The sequence below is a fragment of the Notechis scutatus genome, chromosome 5 (genome assembly GCF_049901735.1).
Source record: "Notechis scutatus isolate UNSWTSFEM ecotype Mainland chromosome 5, rNotScu1.2, whole genome shotgun sequence".
Classification (NCBI taxonomy): Eukaryota; Metazoa; Chordata; class Lepidosauria; order Squamata; family Elapidae; genus Notechis; species Notechis scutatus.
In genome coordinates, this window is record NC_142013.1 from 72,407,612 (window position 1) to 72,423,869 (window position 16,258).

The following is a 16,258-nucleotide window of genomic DNA, read 5'->3' on the forward strand; positions in this document are numbered from 1 at the left end:
AAAAAATAGAGATGTCTTCAAAACATTCTGATTTCATTTGAATTTGTTGTAAAGGCTTGACTGATGCTCAGGAAGACTCTAATAGATTGATAGATTTAATCTGATAGATTAAAAATAGATAAAAGTGGGGGAGTGAATTATGAGGAAAGATTCAAAAGAAAGGAAAATATAATATGTGAAATATTATCAAACTATACTATGGTGATGTGAATAAACGTTCTGCTATCAATTCTAATGGATATTAAGTCTGTAGATTCTCATTCTACAGGTGTCAGAGGCTATTTAGATACCGTTATTTTCATCATCATGAACACAAGCAACAACTTGGAACCTTACATAATATGAGGGTTTGCACAAAATGAGAAAGAGACATTCATTGCTGGGATCCCTAGATAATCAGACATCTGAGCATTAACGTGGGGAGAGTTTGTTAGCCACTCTACTTCCTCATTTCTTTTAAAAAACAACAAAATGTGTTTTCAAAAATGAGCCATTGATCATTATGAAAGGAAACTCTTTTAAGGTCTAAAAAAAGCTTCACAATGGATATTTCAAACAACAGATTGAATCACTAAGTGTATGTAAAATAAGATTTAGTTTGGCATTTTTTGTTAATGGACATTTGATCCAAAATTAACACTGTATTCCAAACAAATGATTTGGAAACAGCCTTATTGTTACCTAAAATAGACATTTTCTTGAAAATGTTGTCTCCTTCCTTTTTATTAGGAAGGAGTTTATTAGAATGATATTCCCAAATATTTTTGTTAAGATTCCACAACTTTCAAATGTAGATTTGAATCCTAAGGAACAATTAAAATTGAAATTAAAGAAGTTCATGGTAGTAATATAATATAGTATATGGTAGTAATATAAAGTAATATATGCTCATATATCAATGGTGAATTTCTATAAAAGTTGATTCAAAATATTGAATAAATTTTGATTCTCCAGATCATTTAGCAGTCTTGAAATGGAACAGACCAAATTTGCCTTTGGACTTTATCCCCAAAATAATAGTCAAGACCATTGTTTATGAAGCCCTTCTAGACAATTGATGTAATTGATAAAATATGCATCTATTTATAGATTATGTGTAATTTCCAGTCCTCTCCTAGGCAAGAAAATTGGCTAGGTGACTTTGAGCCAGTCACTCTCTTAAGTTGTTGTGTTGAAAATAGGAGGCAGGAGTATTGCATACCAACTTCAATTGACCAAAACTAAAGTTAAGATAAAAAAATCTAGTAAATAAGTAAACTTCTAGTAAATAAAAATATAAACTGATGCAATGTAAATATTATTTATGTAATAATAAACATAATGTAAACTATGTCAATGGCATAAATTGAGGACCTCTTGTCCTCAAATTATCTGTTAAATTGAGGCTTTATCTGTTAAATTGAGGGGTGTCAAACTCTATTTCATTTCATCAGGGTCGTGTTTGACTGGGGTGATGCCAGGGTGGGTGTGGACAGTTTGACATCCATTTTCACATACGACGGCCTCCTGCAGCCCTCTGCCAGCGAAAACAGAGCTGAGAGAGCTGTTGGGGGGGGAGCTCTGAGTTCCATTTTCACTGGCAATGGCACCATGAGCCAGTCCTTTGCTGTTTCTAGGGCAACCTCACAGATCTAAGCACCCTGTGGGCCAGATCCAGCCCGCAGGCCTTGAGTTTAACACCCCTGCTTTAATGTAGTCCTTGACTTACAATCATTTGTTTAAATGACTGTTCGAAGTTACAATGGCACTGAAAAAATGACTTATGACCATTTTTCATATTTATAACTGTTGCAGTATCCCCATAGTCATGTGATCAAATGTCCGATGCTTGGCAACTGGTGCATATTTATGAAGGTTGCAGTGTCCCGGGCTCATGTGATCGCTTTTTGTGACTTTCTGACAAGCAAAATCAATTGGGAAGCCAGATTCACTTAACAATTGTGTTACTAACTTAACAACTGCAATGATTCACTTAACAATTGTGGCAAGAAAGGTCATAAAATGGGGCAAAACTCAATAACTGTTTTGCTTAGCAACAGAAATTTTGAGCTCAATTCGGGTCGTAAGTTGAGGCCTACCTGCACATCATCCCACCAGGCTCAAAGTTGATTCAGCCTTCCATCATTTTGAGGTGGGTAAAATGAGGACCCAGATTGTTGGGGGCAATATGCTGACTCTGTAAATTGCTTAGAGAGAGCTTTAAAGCATATAAAGCAGTATATAAGTCTAAGTGCTATTGCTATTGCTATCATGGCTCCTAAGGGAGGACAAAGTATGGTGGCAAAGGTAGTCCTCACTTTGTGACCAAAATTGGAACCAGCAACTCTGTCACTAAGTGCCACAGTGGCTAAAATGGAAATTCATATGATGGCAACAGACTTATAACATTACTTCTCCTTTGGTCATTAAGTGAATCACTGTGGTTCCTGAGTGAAATATCACACAACTGTGACTTATAATTTTACTTCTGTGTTCTCCATTAGCTCTGCTTGTTGGGAAACATAGAGATAGTGATCACATGACTGTGGGACGCTGTAATACTGTAAATGTTCACCAGTTACTAAGAGTTGGAATGGCATTCACATGCCTATGGGATCCTGCAGTGGTGTAAATGCAAGGATTGATCGCAAAGATACTAGAAATAGTGATAACTTCAAACTTCACTGGCAAAAACAGGGATATTTCAGTAAAAGAATTATGTCACCCATCAGACTAAACTTCCTCTTAGTTTTCAGTTTATCCAGCTGGACAGTTCTTGATCTTCCTACCAAGGAGTTTTCCTTTCACTCAACCCAGAAAAAATTAGAATGGAAGATGTTTGGTACTACCCCAAGTCTGAAACACAAAGCAATATAAAGTGATGAAATCTTTAACATATGGAAGAGTCAGAAGAAATTCCTTTGTAAAACTTACATAAAGCCTAAAAATGATTTTTTGCCAAAAATGGAAAAAATATTTGTGATTTATGGGTTTGATGATTAGAAATGGTATATTGGAAAGAAAAGAATTATGATATAATCTTAGAGAGAGAGAATAAAATTTGAACTTATTTATAATTGTCATAAAGAGGATCAGAAGTCATGTCTTTGCATTTTGTCTATATTTTCTTTTCTTTTTTTATTTCCCTTTTTCATTTCTCTATTCTTTTCTCATTGCTTTCTTTTACTTTATCTTCTTTTTTAAAATGTTTTTATTCTATAAAACATATTTAATAAAAATCCATTTTAAAATGTAAAACTTATGAACCAAATTGCTAGATATAAAAAAGAGTTGCCTGGGAAAGGAAAGAGAAATATAGGAAAAACAAGGGAAGGCAAGAATCATACACAGAGAACCATGATGAAAGTCAATATTCAACCTAGCCAAAGTAGTTACTTATTATTTCCGACTTGAATAAGCTCTTGGGATTCAACATATATTCAGAGTTCATTGTAGAGAAGATGGTTGGGGAGAGGTCATTGGGGCTTCCTGCTTTGATGTTGACAGGCAGGACCTTCTTTCTCTTTCTTCTCTGCACCCTTCCTCTTCTAGCATTTTCCTCAAGTTTTATAGAAAGTGAATATTTGTTGAAAGACAACCTTACTTTAGAGTTTCTGTTGTGTCCAATCAAATAAAATCTGTGATATTCATGGTCTAGCCAAGAAATCAGAAAATTATTAAGTGCCAAACCTAGCCTGCTGGAATGACAAAGGCTATTTGTGCCATTGTATAAATAGCATTATTTTGGAGAGCCTTTTTAGAGAAACAAATGCTGAAATGCATTTATTCAGGCCTTTCAGCATAGGGTTAACTTAATCAAATTCTTTACTGTTGTATCAATCAGTGGGGGTTTATCCCAGGCCAGAATTTATACAATGATCTTTTCAAAATTATTGTTGCTGCTTTTCGGAATCATACTAAACAAAACAGAAATGTACTGATTTATTGTAATAAAAAGAATATTTCTTTGGAAAATGTATATAATAGGTAGGAATTTTTAAAGAACCAACCCTTTTTAAGCACATAACATAATGTATTTAACAGCATGAGACTTGTCACCAGCGTTTCAGAATTTCTGTAAAATGTTAGTTTTCCAAATAAGGCATACTCTGCATTGTTGGACTTCCACCTCGCTCCTTGGATTCTTCTAGTAACCAGTAATATTTTTCCCTGAGGCATTTGTCTTCTTTCCAGACATATAATGAGGCTTCAAGATTTAAACCAGCTGGAATCTCATTCACTTCTGATAGTGCTGCATTCTTTTTAAAGCATTTACTTCTCAAAGCTCTAGCTGTTAATAAGAGATGGTGATTAAAGAATGTCAAGGAGTAGGAATTGTTGATTTTGGTTAAATGATCACGTATGTGCCAAGCATTTAAAGTATTTAAGCTTACAAATTATTTTTCTATGTGGAAACTCATAACACAAGACAACAAAGCAGGACGCAACAATACTGTAAGTATTTTAATGTCCAACTATAGTTTTATATTTAAAAGTTATGAAATGTAGACCATGTACCATTTTCTTTGGGAAAATTTTAACACCATAATTTATGCCAGTAGTAAGATTGAAAGTATTAGGAGTTCAAATTCAGGACACATAAAGATTAATTTCATTCCATTTTGTCATATATATCTGGATCAGAATAGCAAAGATTCCTAAGTTTGTTTGCAATGTTTGAAAATCACAAAAGTCTGGGAAAAACTTTTCTGGGACTAGTTTGCAGCCTTCCAGGCAAATTGGCCTAGAACTTCAATCATTCCTAACATATCTCCAAAATCACAAGACTTATAGCTACCCAGCAATAATATATTGGGGATCACTAGATTGTTCATATATTGTGTGATATACTTTTGCTTTGAATGTTTGCAACTTGAACACTGTTCTATAGAAAGTATGTTTCTGAAGTACTTTCTGGGCTTGATACAGTAGCTTCTTCACTATGGGAAGAGACCACTTTTGAAGACTGATTCAGTCAGAAAATAGTTTTGCATCTCAAGGTCACCTTTCCTCTTAATCTACAGTAATGTCCAAGGCTGTACTTAATCCTCACTTCGTCACCAGAAAAAATTGTATTCCATGTAAATAGAATGTGATAGGATTTTTGCTTCTGTTTCAGAGGTAAGAGCTTTAGGGACTGCTATATATCATTATGATAGCTTCCAGCAATACAATGGGCTTTTTTTTTCTTGTAACAAACACATGACTACCTATTTGTTATGTAGTTTGTAATGTAAAAAACTACATCTATTGGCTAGAAAATGTATCACCATGGTTATGTTGCTCTAATTAGGTGGACAAATTTTATGAACCTGCTTCCTTTTAAATTACCCTTAAATTGGTCATCTAAGATTGGGTAGAAAATTGTGGTTCAAACATCCTCCCCGCAAGCTATGGCTAAAGCACCATATGGGATGTTTTCTTAGTATTTAGTAGTATGGAAGAAAAATTCGGTCCATTTCCAATCCAGGAAAAAGACGCTGGAAATAAAATGGAGGTTGGCTACAAGGAAAGAAGGTCTGTTTATTTGGATGCCAGAAACGTCTATGGCAGCATCATGTTTCTCAGGTGGCTGACCAAATAGGGTTGGGATAGGTGTGATGGAGATGCCTATACCTGTGTAAGAATGTGTCCTTTAATATTTTAATGGCTGTTTTCAGATTCCTATGGGGTAATGTGGGAGTCATGGCTGGCTCTTCAGGCAAAAAGGAGAAATGCAAATCCTAGATGTTTGCCTGAGCTAATCTTGTCACTTGCCTAATTGTGTTGCATATTTGGATCCTCTTTGCTTTATGAAAAGATTGGCCCAGTCTTTCTGGATGGATACAGAATCTCCATTCCAAAAGACCAGCCTCTTCAAGCTTCTGCTTGAGCTATTTTCCTATGGCAGTGTTGGAAGAAATGTCCATCTGGGTTCAGTTCCAAATGGGAAGAAAGACGCTAGAAACATGGAGAGTGCTTGGAAAGATGGTTTAATGGTGGCAAGAAAGAGCACATGGGTGAGAGAGGGAAAGAGATTTATACCCTCTGTTGTGCTTTGAACTTGCTTCCTGTTCCCGTGGCAAGAAATGCATTCTGATTGGTTGTCAGGCTCCCATGGCGCCATGTAGGGGTAACTTTGTAGGTTGTCTTGAGTCCCAAGCTTGTGATTGAATCTTGCAGGGAGCTATAGGGAACTGCTTGGCGTTTAAAAACTTTAAAAAAGCCATGTGGTGAGATGGATAGAGGGCTAATCCTATCATGTCCTGAGGGCCATGTCTTAATCCTATCACCCTGGAGCTGAAGAGGGGGGGCAGGGAGCTGCAGGAAGCTGTTTTGTCTTTAAAAACATGCTTCTCCTTTTCTCGTCCAGGGAAATACAATATTCTTCCTTTTTAATATTTCCTGGAATATTTCATTCTTCTAGGAGCGGGGTGGGTACTAACTTTCTACAGCAGGAAGACTGGGGCTGCTTTTGACCTTTAAGAACATGTTTCTCCTCTTCCCCCTTGGGGAAATATAATATTCTACCTCTTTTAATATTCCCCCAAATATTTCATTCTCTAGGAGGAGAGGGGACTTCCCACATTTAGTTCTGTATAAATATTTAAATGTCTTTCAGAGATGTGGCTTTTAATTTTGCTTATTCGGCCGGCTTAAATTCAGTTACATAGTCATAAATCCAAAGAAAGTTCCTTTATCATCTCTCAGAATTAACCTGGAGTTTTATGTTTTAAGTCTATTCATAGTCTATTCAAATTGCTCCTTTAAATTTCTTGTAAACATCTGTAACATTCCAACTGTTATTAGAACAAGCCATATGATGTTCTTTTTCATTACAGAAACTAGCATCAAGAGTTGGTTCACATACTAACCTCTCTTCCTTCCTAAATGTCTGCCATCTGGCTATTTTGTTCTTTGTGTGATCACCTTTTGCTACTGAAATTTTCCCTACCATCTCCTCCTCTTTTATTTTTTGAAAAACCCATGATCCTCGATCTCCATCTTTTTGTTTTGTTTTCTCATTCTTATTAGGAATAATATTGGTGCTAGGACATTGCTGTACAGACAAATCTTTCTTTGTTGTAAATACATCTGGTTCAAACTAAAAATTTATTTATGCGATCATTCATCTTGAGTTAATTTGACCACACCACAGTTGAAGACTACTTTGTGCAATTGCCTGGCTGTGTATTGAAAATTATGAGGGGCTGCTATCACTACAATAGAATAAAATGTCACTCTGTAACATATAAAATGCAGTGCAAGCTATGATAGAGATATAACAAGTGGGCATTTTTGTATCCAGGCTCTTTTTCTAATAGCTGTAATTGTAGCTGAAGTAGGTCATCAGGAACAGCACAAAAAAAAACCACTAGAGTTGTGGAAGAAAGATCCCAGAAATTCAGCAGAGCAAAAAATGTTGCCCTTAAAATAAAGGGAAGCATCCCTGGTTTTGCCCCTATTTCAAAGAAACTGACAAAAGACAGGAAAAAAATGAATGTGGATCTCTAAATGTGCTGCTAGGCAAGCAAACAACTACATACATGATTTCAAACTCACAGGATAGTTGAGGAAGGACAGTATATTTAACAAAATGTTTTCCTCCCATCAGAAAAATATGTTCTTTTCTACCTCTAGATAATAGATTAGAAATGTATAAAGAGCAGGCCAGGTATTGCCTCCCCACCTGATCTTGACAGATCTCAGAAAGCCAAGTAGAGTCAGATTAGATAAATACTACCAGAAGGATAGGGGGCCACTATGGCAGTAAGGTAGACTGGGAAGTAATTCAAATAAAATAAATCCCTGGGCATGGGAAAGGCAAAACATTTCAGTATTTCTGCAAGAAAACTACATGGATGTAGACATGTGGTTGAGCTCAGTGTGAAGATTTCACTTTCATGCTGACTAGCAAAATACCTACTAATAATGCCAGGCAAGTTGCACATGTAATGTAGTGGCTAACTCCAGAACAAAAGCCATGTCAACATCTGTTACTGCCTAATAAAGGGACAGTTGTCATTTTTCAACCTGCTTCTGCAACCTGCTTCTCAGTTAGACAATATCAGTAGGGTCGCATCCTTTGTTGCCCAAAGAGTTCCTACCAGAGTGTCACTTCTAATATGATAATAAAGAAACCATATTGTTTTGTGTCCTTGAAAAGCTCCTGCCCTGCATTCATTGGTACAACAATCTTTGGTTTGACCTGCAACACAGCCTGATGCGTGAAAAGCCCAGCTCCAAGGCAGAAACAGAATGCCTGTGTGGGTCCTTTGGAAGAAAATGATTTAACACACAGTTTAGGCACCATACGTTTCTGTATCTTTTTGTTGGTCCAATAGCAAAACATAAAGAGCAAAACTCTGCCAGGTCTCCCTTGTGGTTTCCCACCCCATCTGTCAGTTTTCAAGGCCACCCCAAATAGGGTCTGGGAGGACTCAGGTTCCCTCTCAGAGTAAGGGCACCTTTTTCTTAGGGAACATGCTGCCTGTCGGTTTTCAGACCAAAAGGGGGTCTGGGAGGACCTCTGCTTCCTCTGCAGTACTATGGGAACCTCCTTTCAAAAAACCTGCCTTGTGGTTTTCAAACCAAAGAGAGTCTGGGAGGACTTCTGCTTCCCTTAGCAGTAGTATGGGCATCTCCTTTCTAAGGTAGGGCTTTGCTCATTGACTTCTGACAGGAACCTTGGCAAGCATTCCACATTCTCTCCTTTCCCATTTGTTTGCTTAGTTCCTGCTCCTTGCAGAAAGTCCTGTGCTCTGGCCAAATCCCCTTGCTTTCCAGAGCCCATCGGTCATGGTCCTGTGGGACTAGAAAACGGATCTAGGTGCGGCTACCAATGATACAGAAAGTGCAGGATCCAGGTGCACCTGAGAGGGGAAAGCCCTTTTCACTCTCACACATACACTCATGTCCTTTCACTTCCCTGGGGTTTCCAAATAATTTTAAATTTAGTGGTATTCACCTCCTTTCCAAGCAGCCTTCAACTACAATATTTAAAAAGTCCCCTTTACTGTCCTTCACCACTCAGACAGAGTCCAGAAAGCTCACCCATAGACAAAAGGGGTCTGTCACCAGTGGGGTGGTGACTTACCCAGGCCCCATCTGTTGTTTAGGTTAGCTGGGAGTCCCTTCGTGGTTGCCAAATTGTTGGAAGAAAAAAATTCTTCCGTTCGTTTTTTCCAGCCAGGATGATGAGATCGGTGCTATGAATGAAATGAGGAAACGTGAAAGTCCGCTAATGGGAAAGGAGATTTCAGAAGTCAGAAACTACCATGACATCAATGTTGGGTTCTGGGTCAGCTGGCTGATTGGAAAGGTAAGTACAATGATTTTTATACCCTAATGGACCTTTGTGATTGAAATGCTTGGTGGGGATTAATTTAATAATGTGTGTTTTGGTATTTTGATTGTTCCTATCTGGTTTTCTGGATGGTGAATGGGATCAAGTCTAGCCTTGGGGAAGGGTTGAGAGTGTAAATCTAGTGGGTTTTTATATTTATTTAGTTTAATCTTTTGATTCAGCCTGTCTCAGTCTGAAACATGGAAGCTGCTTCTTGTTACATTTTTTCAGTTTTGCTTTCTGTCAATATATCCATTTGCAGAATGCTCTTATTTGGGTTGCCTGAGGCTTGGCTATTTCTTAGCCTTTATGGATGTTTTTTCCTCTCTTTTCCTTTCTCGAGTCTGTTTATTCATTATAAAAACACATGATCTATGTTTTGTATATGAAAGTGTCAATATGACACTAAGACATTAATTTAATAATGTAGGATTATTTCTTGTACTAAGGCACTTCCCATACCTCTCATTGTGCATACATGCAAACATTCAAATATTGATATTCTTCTCCAATAGGCAGACTCCAGAAAGCGATTGGAATTCTTCATAGGAATCTCATTCTGAATTGAAATTCTATAGAGAACAAAGCTATGCCAAAATCAGTTTGGACTACTTACTCTCCATAATTTCTCCTATGAAATAAATTTTGGAAGTATATCCTCTATCAAGTTGGATGAGTAATTTAAAAACACATTGTTTTTTCTAATCAGTTTTGTTGAGATTGCTTTCCATGAAACTTTATACTTTTTAAAAATATATAGCAAAATACTAGTAGATAAGACCTTTCTTTTTCCATGCCAAATTGGCTAAAGTTCAAATGGATTAAACCTCATTTAAATCAATGCAGGTTTGAAGATCTTATGAAGGTTCATTTTTCTACAGCAATTTTAGGAATTTTATCTATTTATCATGTTTATGTAACCACAAAGAAATGTTTCTAGGCAGTGTGCAACCCTCAATTTAGAAAAAAACTAATACATACAAAACAATCAGTATTAAAATTATAAAAACTATTTTAAAGCACACAGAGTAAGAGAGGAAAACGCTAACCACAGTAAGAGGACCATCGCAAAAGCCCTTCTAGCCATGACTGCTAGATCTGTTTTTCAAGCAGGAGTCCTGAGTCCAGGAGAATCCACAGGTTACAGCGCCACCCCATCCAGCACTAGGAATATTTATCCCGCTCCTTTTACTCATCTTCCTCACCATAAAAATTCATCATCCCATTCTTGGAATTCATCCATTCCTGCATTCAAAGTTTAGAATTTATCTCCTTTTCTAATCCAGGTGTGATAGGCATTGAGAAAAGCAGTTGGTTGCAACATTGTCAGGATGCTATTATTTAATCTTGTAATTCGCAGAAGCTTTGGAACACAGCAGGAGAATGGCAGCCCCTTTAGCACTTTTATTTGCATATGTTACAATTGGCCTTCCTTTACATAGTTTCCTATCAACCTCCCACTTTTTCTTTTTTCTTTTTGAAATTGTCAAAACCCACAGGGACATCAGAGGTGGTCGAATTGTCAAAATAAGTCAAGATGGCAGTTGCAACTATGTGGGTGAAGTCCTGCTTCTTTTTTATTTGGGTGATCTTGTGAACAGTCCTGAAAACCCACAAGTACATATCTGAACAGCATTTCTTTTTTTATGACACATAAAATTGGAGCATTGGATATTTTTCTCTTTTATTTTTCCTTGTACGGGAGGGTAAGTATCAGTGGTGGGATTCATTTTTTTTTTACTACTGGTTCTGTGGGCATGGCTTGGTGGGAATGGCAGGGGAAGGATACTGCAAAATCTCCAGTCAGAGGTGGTATTTGCCGGTTCTCTGAACTAATCAAAATTTCTGCTACCGGTTCTCTAGAATTGGTCAGAACCTGCCGAATACCACCTCTGGTATGTATATGTGTGTCTGTGTATATAATGCAGATGTTGGTGATGTTCTTCACATACTCCTGTTGATCAGCTGAAGGTGAAAAGAATGAGCATGCTTGGCTCTTTGTTTTAAGATAATCATAAATGAAGACATTTGCAAATCAGTTCCGGAAAACATTTATATGGGAATAGAAAATGCTGGTGGCATGGAAGTGCCCTACACTGCAATTACTTCTAATGATAGATGGGATAAATTGAGATTTATATTATTATTTTCTGAGTCAACATCGATTCAGTATAAGTCTAAATATTTTTATCCCTAATTCTTGTAATTTATTTTTAAGTTCAATATTGTAACATTTGCTGTGGCAGAAACTCTGTATATCTTATTAATCAAAATGACTCAGGTTTCTACAAACATTGGGTTTAGGTGCTCTTATTTCCTCTTAATGGTGCTCTACATCTGGGAGAGAGTGAACTATAATGCATAGCTAGCTGAGGGGTAAGATATTGAATAATTAATGATAATGCTCCTTGTTCTTCAAGAATGGCTGATAGAGAATGAGGACTATTAAAAAATTGGTACCTAGTACTCCACTTAGGGGCAGTGGCAGATTTTCTCCTAATGTTACCCTTCTTGAAGCTACTCTCTGCTCTATTCCTACATGAAGGGTAGCTCAGACTCAAAAATAAATTAATAGCATACTTCGTTGTCAGCCAACTAATTTAGTAATCTAATAACATTTTGATTCTCTTGACCTCCATTCACTGGACTTTGGATCTCACAAACCAAATCTGCATTCATACTCCATACCTAAAATACAGAGAAGTGTCCCGTTATATCACTTGCTCAATTTATGTCATATGTGTAATTATGTAATTAACATTTTTACATCATTTGTGACAATTATGTAATTTGAATCAATGTATATTATATAGATACCAATTCATGTCTAATGTCCAGTCCAATTTAATATATACTTCTTCCTCCAAATAATCCTTTGATCAAGTTTTACTATATTATATATTGTATTTGATTTCTCATTTATTCCACAAGAAATTTTGAACTAGTTATTTCATTCTTATCTTGAATACGGTTATGCAAATATTACAAGCATTTGCACATATCAATAAATTAGATCAATGAACGAAAAAAATAAGAAAATGTATTTGTACAAATAAAAAACAAAAGTTTTTTTAAAAGGTATGTCAGATATGTTACAAACCAGGGAGCTCTTGCTGAAAAACAATTGTGTAAACCCCCAGAAGTCTGATTTGCCCTATATGTTATATAAGGCTTTGCTCTGAAAAATTGAAGACCCAAATAATTTTGAAGCAAGATGATATGTGTAGATCTTTCAGGTCATTATTATTAACTTGAATATTACCTACCAGTTGTTGCTGTAAATTTCATATTTGTTCTTCTAATGTATCTGACACGTGTCCTATTTTATCTCTACTGAGCTACCTTATTTACCTGAAAGGAAACTGGCTCAGAGTTGAAGACAACCTGATCCTTCCACATACAAAAGTTAGATCCCTTCCTTCATTCCTTTATTCTCAGTGAAGCTAAGATCACCTTCTCATTTTAAAGATAATTAAACTAGAGAAGTGACTGTTATTTCTTTCATATAAATATAGTAAGATTATGGGAAGATTACTGCATTTTGTTTTCACAATTTTATTCCATTTCACTTCTTCTTTTTTTCTTGTTCACATTTCTGTGTTGGACCTAAAAAGAGATATTGTGACAAGTTCACAGTTGTACACTAAGCTTTATTGTTAAATTGAGATTAGAAGTTTTTCATAGGAAATGCTTACTGTGCAATTAGTCCACATCGTTTATAAAATTGTACAGGGTGGAAGGAGAGATCCAGACATGATTGATTTCCTTTGCATTCTCTTGTGCTCTGTCTCTTATTTCCCACAAAATAATTCACTGAGGAGGAAAAGACAGGAGATCCGCATAAGGTCTTTTGATTCAGGCTGGCAGTTCTCTCTGTGAAAACACCTAACATCTAAGTGTTTCTGGCCCAACCATTTTATTGTCTACTACATCAGTATCACTTTGTTGCTTTAAGTTGATTCATGGATATCGTTTCCTCTCTGTTTTCCAGATCTAGTTGTATAAAAATTTACTCAGTGAACTACAGAATCCTATGGGAAGTGGCTAGAACATTCATTTTGTCACCATGGTGACACTGCAGAAACATCTTCCCCATAGCAACGGATGTCTGCCCAGTCAACATTTAGAAACAGTTACTCTGCAAAGGTCAGCAATCATACTGAAAATCTTCATTCCAAGTGAGACTTTTAATATAGCAACTAGAAGAAAAATTACAGGGCTGGAATGGAATCAGTTGCCATGGCAGCAAGATCATTCTTGGTGGCCACTTTGTGGCTACTGTAACATCTCTCCAGACTCCTTATGAAAAAATGAGACCAGCCCTCCAGTCTCATTCCTCAGAGAGGCTTGACATAACTGCACAGGTGAAAGAAAGGCTGAAATGAAATGTATTATGGTATAGAGCAGGGGTGTCCAACCTTGGCAACTTTAAGACTTGTGGACTTCAACTCCCAGAATTCCTCAGCCAGCAAAGCTGGCTGAGGAATTCTGGGAGTTGAAGTCCACAAGTCTTAAAGTTGCCAAAGTTGGACGCCCCTGGTATAGAGGGAAGAGCTGTTCCTGTTCGGCATAACAGAGAAGAAAAGAACATTTAATTGTGAATTATTGACTTGGGTGATTTTTGAAACTTACTTCTGTTTCAGTAGATCCCAGTGTATGATACCATCATTAAAACAAATCTTCATAAAAGAATAAAAGAATACCTGCAATATGACAGAAATGTCAATATAGAGATTAGAAATGTGCAGAGTCAACGTGAATCTCATTCTATCCAGGCTTTTAATGTTTTTTTAAAGAGCTATAGAAAAAAACTGTTTGTTTGCTTGCAAAGCTTTTTGTGAGACAGTATGGGAGAGCACAGTCAGTGGTGAGAGAGGCTAAATCCGAGGGTTCTGTATAGAAAGATAATGGGTGTGTGGGAGCTGCATGCTTAGTACATTACTCTATGTAAACTCATTTTTAGACTCATATACACAACATAGACCCATTACACTTTCCCTTTCAGAATAAGCAGTGTTACATAGAGCTCTGCAAAGGAACAAGTCTTCAAATGAACCTTTTTCTTCGAATGAATCTTTCAAAACAAAATACAGTAATTGAGTGTAGATTTTCAATCGAGATAGACACCAACAAATTTCCTTTGTCATGTTGCTTGAAGTATAGATTTTGCTAAATCTTTCAGATATGCTTCCCCAGAAATCTCTGATTTTTTTTTATATTACTAAAAGAAGGGAGGAGACAATATCATGACTAAAAAGAAATAAACTGCAATCAAATATACAGTTATGGTAAATATCTAGATTTTAGCTTACTATTAGAATAAATCTACCAGAGAGCATTCAGTCACCAGAGTATCATTTCAACAAAGGCCCTTTTGTACAGCAAAATAATTTACCTTTATGAGAAAATATACTGAGATATTGGCCATCTTCCAGCTGAAGCCCTCTCTTGGTAAAAGCAAGATTTCATTAAGGGATTTCCTCATTGGTATTATTTTATTTTTATTTATTTATTTGGTTTGTCAATTGCTTACAAGATAATAGGTATAAGTAAAAACATAGTTATGAATACATGGATATATATAAGAAAAACAAAAAATAAAAGAAACAATAGGACAGGGATGGTAGGCACAAGATCACCCTACAGACTTCTTAGGAAAGGGGTGAGGTCAATATTAGACAGTCTAAGGTTAAAATTTTGGGGGTTTGGGGAAGAAACCAGAGAGTCAGGTAGAGTATTCCAGACATTGACCACTCTGTTACTGAAGTCGTATTTCCTGCAATCAAGTTCGGTGCAATTAACCTTGAGTTTGTATCTATTGTTTGCTCTTGTATTGTTATGGTTGAAGCTGAATTATTCATTGACAGGTAGGACATTGCAATGTATGATTTTATATACTATACTTAGATCGGACTGAAGGTGGTGTAGTTTTAGGTTTTCTAGGTCTAGAATTTCAAGTCTGGTGGCATAAGGTATTATGCAACGAGTAGAGGAGTGGAGAACTCTTCTTGTGAAATATTTCTGGACTTTCTCAACTGTGTTAATATCAGATACATAATGTGGGTTCCAGAGTGATGAGCTGTATTCGAGTATTGGTCTTGCAAATGTTTTGTATGCTCTAGTTCAGGCTTGTCCAACCCGCGGCCCACGGGCCGCATGCGGCCCAGGTCGCCTCGCAATGCGGCCCAGGTCGCCTCGCAATGCGGCCCAACGCCCACCCCAACCTTCGAGAAAGATCCAGCGAGGAGGAGGAGGAGAGGCAGGCGCGAGGTGGGGCAGGGCGAGGCGAGCAACATAAAAGGCGGGAAGCCACAGCCCCAAAGTCCCGCCCGCCACCTTTTGTTGCCGTTTCTGCCCCCGCCGCTTCTTCCCCGCCGCCGCCCACCCCCACCCCGTAGCCGCCCCCCCACCCCACCGCTGCTTCTGTCCCCGCCGCCCCACCCCGCCGCCGCCGTTTCTGCCCCCACCGCCGCTGCTGCTTCTTCCCCGCTGCCGCCGCCGCTTCTTCCCCGCCACCCCCCACCCCGCCGCCGCTGCTGCTTCTTCCCCAGCTGCCGCTGCCGCTTTCTGCCCCGCCGCCGCCCCCACCCCGCCGCCGCTTCTTCCCCAGCCGCCGCCGCTGCTGTTTCTGCCGCCGCTTCTTCCCCAGCCGCCGCCGCTGCCGTTTCTGCCCCCGCCACCGCTTCTGCCGCCGCCGCTTCTGCCGCCGCCGCCGCTGCTGCTTCTGCCCCGCTGCCGCTTCTGCCCCCTCCCCACTGCCACCGCTGCTGCATTTGCAGGAGGAGAGGTAGGCGTGAGGCGGGCGAACTTTCTTCCCCCTCCCCCCACCCCGCAAAATTTGGCCGGAAAATTAATAAAAATAAATAATTTGCAGGAGAGGTAGGCGCGAGGCGGGCGAGCTTTCTTCCCCCCACAAAATTTGGCCGGAAAATTATAAAATAAAAAATAATTTTT

General features: G+C 38.1%; 2 long non-coding RNA genes across 2 annotated transcripts in view; one reads left to right on the forward strand and one right to left on the reverse strand.

The window, feature by feature from the left end:
• LOC113411703 (uncharacterized) overlaps positions 1-11,005 on the forward strand; it is an 86,338-nt gene extending 75,333 nt beyond the window's left edge. Inside the window, exons 2-3 of the long non-coding RNA XR_015749860.1 lie at positions 9,148-9,280; positions 10,804-11,005. This is a non-coding gene — a long non-coding RNA (uncharacterized LOC113411703). The remainder of the gene's footprint in view (positions 1-9,147; positions 9,281-10,803) is intronic.
• Positions 1-16,258, reverse strand: part of LOC148130532 (uncharacterized) — a 137,662-nt gene that overhangs the window by 21,187 nt on the left and 100,217 nt on the right. Inside the window, exon 2 of the long non-coding RNA XR_015749862.1 lies at positions 13,937-14,007. This is a non-coding gene — a long non-coding RNA (uncharacterized LOC148130532). The remainder of the gene's footprint in view (positions 1-13,936; positions 14,008-16,258) is intronic.